A 5,106-nucleotide genomic window follows, 5' to 3' on the forward strand; every position below is an offset into this window, starting at 1 on the left:
TAAGAAAGCAAGCTGAGTAAGTCATGATAAGCACGCCAGTAAGCAGCTCCTCTCCATGACACATGCAACAGCTCCTGCCTCCTGGTTCCTGCCGTTTGAGTTCCCATCCTGGCTTCCTTCAGCGATGGACTACAGTGCGGAAGTGTAAGCCAAATAAACCCTTTCCTCCCCAGCCAGCTTTCCTTCATGGTGTTCATCACAGCAATAGAAACGCTGACTAGGACTGTGATTCTAAGTTGGAAATGTTTACATGCTGACTGTAAACAATTATAATATTTCAAGGAATTATGATTGCTAAATGTAAACATGTTAGACTAACAAGAAGCATTTAAGTGGTTAGGGATTTTTTTTCTCATTGGAGTTGGTTGTCTGGATTAGTGGTAATATACACTTACAATCCCAGCATGGAGGAGGCTGAGACAGGAAGATCAAGAGTTCGAGGATATCCTAGGCTACACAGTATTGAGGCTAACCTTGGCTATGTTGCAAGACTCTTCTAAAAAGATATCTGCCCCATCATGCATCTAAATGCTTAAAAAGAAAACCAAATATAATTGGTGTTAAATTTAGACAAGCACTTTAAAATATTTAAGAGGATCCAATGGGCTATATTTATTTATAATGGAGTTTAGACTGTTAAAGTTGAGCTAATAAAAATTTAATTTTAAAAAGGATAAATGGGAGCTAAGAACAGTGACAAGTTACAGGGCCCATTAGGACTACCTGGTGAGACCCTGCTTCTAAAAAGGAAAGGATGATGGGTCTGGAGAGATGGCTCAGTGGGTAGGTAAGTTACTAAGCAACCTCAATCCCCAGCACATACATGCGGAGAGCTTCATAATAGCAAGATGTGTAATTTGAACTTAAAAGGCATAAGGAATACTGGACCTTTAAATTGATTAATAAGCTAATATTTATCTACAATGTCAGTAATTATTCACAGACCATTTTTCTGTAACCTCTAATACAAAAATACACAAACAACTGGGCATGGTCGTATGAATCAGTGCTTGGGAGGTGGAGGCAGGAAGATAAAGAACATGAGGCTGGTTGTGTCTGTACAGTAAGTTGCTGCGGGAGCTCCTTCCGCTCCTTCAGCCAATAGCTGCTGAGATACCAGTCCATTGGGGCGTGGTATCTCTCTTTAAAAAAAGCAGCGGCTGTCCTCCATTCTCTCTCTCTCTTCCGACTCTGCGACTCCTTTCCTGATCATGCAGAGGGCTGTTGTCTGGGACGGTAATCTGTAAGTTTTTTCCCCTTTGAATAAATAACCATTCCATTAATCATAATTCCAAACTGGTGTGGGATTGTTTGTGACTTACGCCTTCAGTAAGTCCTATGTCACTAGACTACACAGAGAGACCTTGTCTTAAAATAATGAGGAGCTGGAGAGATGCTCAGCAGTTAAGAGCACTGACCACTCTTCCAGAAGACCTGGGTTCAATTCCCAGCACCCACAATGCAGCTCACAGTTCCAGGGGATCTGACACCCTCACACCAATGCACAAAAAATAAATAAACTATAAAAAAGAAATCAACACACTCACACATCCTACCTCTTATTCTAGCCCCTTGCCAGGCTGTCACATTCTTTAGCATGGATATGTACCCGTGGCTTTTCAGTCTCCAAACTGCCTAGTCCAGGTCTCCTGGGGCCGCCACACTGCCGACCCTGGGGTCTCCACACTGCCGACCCACACTACCGATCCTGACATTCCCATTTTACTACTCTGAACTCTAGGAAAGGTGATATCCTCTCCCGTCTGTCTACTCTCTACCTTGTCCTCCTGGGCTCTTGATTAGTTCCCTTCCATTCTGAGTCCTGCTCCGCCACAGGATCCCCGAGTTCTCACACTGCGCGCAGGCCTGGCAGACAGGCAGCTTGTGACTCACTGTTCCAGTGCGCATTTACCAGCACTGCTCGCTGAACAGCTAGCTCATTACCCGACGCTTGCTCACATTCTCCCTCAGAGGCAGCATCAGTACCCATCCACCCATCCACTCACCCTCCCCACCTACACCCTCCTGTTACAGCAGAGACAGACTCACTCACGGACCTTGAACAGCAAGTTCACCACAAGTGACGGATTCAAGGGGTGGTCTCAGTAAGGGAAACAGACATTTACCTCAGACGGTCCAGACTTCAGAGTTTTGCCATCTCACTGGTCCTTGGGTTTGCCCTAGGACTCCGTCTTCAGCCTCCTCTGGCCTTACACTTTGCTGTGCCTGTCATTCTCAGCATCTCTCTAGGTCACATGTTCATAGAAATGCCAATTCTGACCTAACTTTTACATAAAAGAGAAGAGTTGGGTGTCAGTTTTGACATGAGCAAAGTCCGTGACTAAACATACCTCCAGACAGTACATGCAAAAGGCTGAGAAACACAAAACACAACAGTAGCCAGGTATGGTGGCCCGCACATGTATGTCAACTCTACATACTGAGTTTGAGATCTAGGCTACATAAGACCCTATTTCAGGAAAAAAAAAAAGTCAGAAAGAAAATAATAGGAGAAAAGAAAAATCACCACAACCCTTGCCCCCCAGGAGGAGAGGCATCTCGAAGAAACAAGGATTCTCTAGACACAGCACATACTTCTGCTCAAACTTTCCCGGCCCAGGGAGCCACCTGAAGTGACAGGAGCGTGGGAACAATTAGTCAGCCACGTTCCCTTCATGTCACAGAATCTAACGCTCCATCTGTGACTTCAGATAAGTTACACGCAGAACCCCAGCAACAGCACCCAGGCTGCCATAGCAACACACCTACAGCCCTCGCTATCATCCTGCGCTGTGGAGAAAACATTTGCCTTCTTCAAAAGGCCCAACAGAACTCACCTGTCATCTCAGCACTTGGGAGGGAGAGGCCAAGAATTAAAGGTCGTCTTTCATTCGACAGTCAGACTGCGGCTCGCTAGAGCTCCAGGAGACCCTTTTAAATAAATAAATAAGCAGTTTACACAATGGATAACTTGAAAACAAAATTAATTGGATGTAGTGTCACATCCTTTTCTTTTCTTTTTTGATTTTTTTTTTTGAGACGGGGTTTCTCTGTGTAGCTCTGGAGCCTGTCCTGGAACTCACTCTGTAGACCAGGCTGTCCTTGAACTCACAGAGATCTGCCTGCCACAACCGCCCAGCCACATCTATAGTCGTAATATTTAGGACACAGAGACAGGAGAATCAGGTGTTCACGGTCGTTCTTAGTTACAAAATCAATCTGAGGGCATCCTGGACTACATAAGACACTGTCTTCTTTAAAACAAATGAATGAATGAATGAAATAAAGCCAGGGAGCCAGGCATGGTGGTGCGACTTTAATCCTATCACTCAGGAGGCAGAGACAAGGAGATTTCTGTGAGCCATGTCTACAAAGGACAGCCAGGGCTCTGTTACACAGAGAAACTCTATCTCAAAAATTCCGGTTACAATAGCATCGGAAAGATTAAAATCTTACTAAGAAACTTAGCAAATAAATTGGAAGACTTCTACAATGAAAACCACAAAATCTTTAAAGGCACTAATAAGAACTAACCAGATCGAAGACTTGGGAGTCCACAGAGTAAAGACCTGAAAGAGTTCGGACGCCAGTACTGCCACGTTCCACCTGTGGGTCCAAGACGATGCCTATGAACATTCCAGTTGCCCCTTTACGCATAAGTTAAACTAATCCTAAAACTCATACGGCAATTCCAAAGGCACGGAATTATTTTGGAGAGGCCACAAAGGTGGCTCAGCAAATACAGACATGTGCCACCAGTCTGACAACCTGAGTGTGATCCCTGGGACCCACGATGGCGGAAGGAGAACGTCAACTTCTCCAAGCTGTCCTCTGACCTGCACGCGCGTGCCACGATACACTCACACCCAAAGTGAATCAACAAATTAACGTTAAAAAATATGATTTCAGAAAAGAACAAAGGCAGATGATTCATACTTTCTAATTTCCTTTTTCTTTTGAGAACAGTCTCGCCATAGCCCAGGCAGAACTTTGGTTTACAGTAATCCTCCTGCCTCAGCCTCCTAATGGCTGGGATTATATAGGCACACACTACCAACCCCAACTTCTATTAAACTACAGCACCCAAAACTTAGGACTGACATAAAGATGGACATAGATGAACGGAATAAAACGGAGAGCCCAGAAATCGAGCCATATCAACTGATTTCTATGAGGGCACCAAGACTATCCTGTGAGAAAATAATAGTTTCTTTCTGACTTGAGGTGCTGAGACAGCTGCATATCCACCAGCAATGGAATGAATATTGACTTCTACCTGAGATTCTATTTTTAAAAACTTAAAAACTCCACTAGCGGGTGTAACACAGAAGAGCGCACTTGCCTAGCCTGTCTGAAGCCACAGGTTCAACCCCAGCATTTAGGAAAAAGGAAATTAACTCATATTGATCCAAGAACGAAATACAAGAGTTAAAACTACAAAAGCGTTAGAAGGAGGCAGGTGACAACCTCTGCGGCCTTGGCTTAGGTGGCAGTTTCTTAGGTGGCAGTTTCAAGCGCATCATCAAAAGCGTAAGGAACAAAAGAAAAAAATAGACATTCAAGACTGAAAGCGTTCACACATCAAAAGATAACAAACAAAGAGGAGGGGAAGATGACAGAGAACTGAAAGGTAAGAAATACTATTTTGGGGTGTTTTTTTAAATAAATTTGTTTTTATTTAATGTGTATTTTCCCTTCATGTATGTCTATGTGAAGGTGTAGGATCCCCTGGAACTGGAGTTACAAACAGTTGTAAGCTACCATGTAGGTGTTGGAAATTGAACCCAGGCCCTCTGGAAGAGCAGCCAGTGCTCTTAACTGCTGCGCCATCTCTCCAGGCCTATGTTTTATTATTATTATCATTATTATTAGTGTGGGGAAGGTGTGTGGGTGCATATAAGCCCACACACCTGCCCCTGTGCATTTACATGCCAAAACTTGCATGCGAAGGTCAGAGAACAACTTTTACATTTTTAATTTTCTTTCCCTCTGAGACAGGGTTTTTCTGTGCAGCCCTGGCTATCCCAGAACTCACTCTGTAGACCAGGGTGTCCTCAAACTCAGGGAGATCTGCCTGTCTCTGCCTTTTGAGTGCTGGGATTACAG

The 5,106-nt window shown here is 44.2% G+C and overlaps 1 long non-coding RNA gene across 1 annotated transcript; it reads right to left on the reverse strand.

The window, feature by feature from the left end:
* Nucleotides 1–565: 565 nt before the first annotated feature.
* On the reverse strand, nt 566–4,466 carry LOC125406954 (uncharacterized). Its single transcript, XR_015737452.1, has 4 exons — nt 3,535–4,466; nt 2,838–2,931; nt 2,127–2,285; nt 566–1,257 (listed from the first exon to the last, which is right to left on the reverse strand). It is a non-coding gene; the product is annotated as an uncharacterized LOC125406954 (long non-coding RNA).
* Nucleotides 4,467–5,106: the final 640 nt, after the last annotated feature.

This window comes from Myodes glareolus, chromosome 3 (assembly GCF_982192425.1).
Source record: "Myodes glareolus chromosome 3, mMyoGla1.1, whole genome shotgun sequence".
NCBI classification, from domain to species: Eukaryota; Metazoa; Chordata; class Mammalia; order Rodentia; family Cricetidae; genus Myodes; species Myodes glareolus.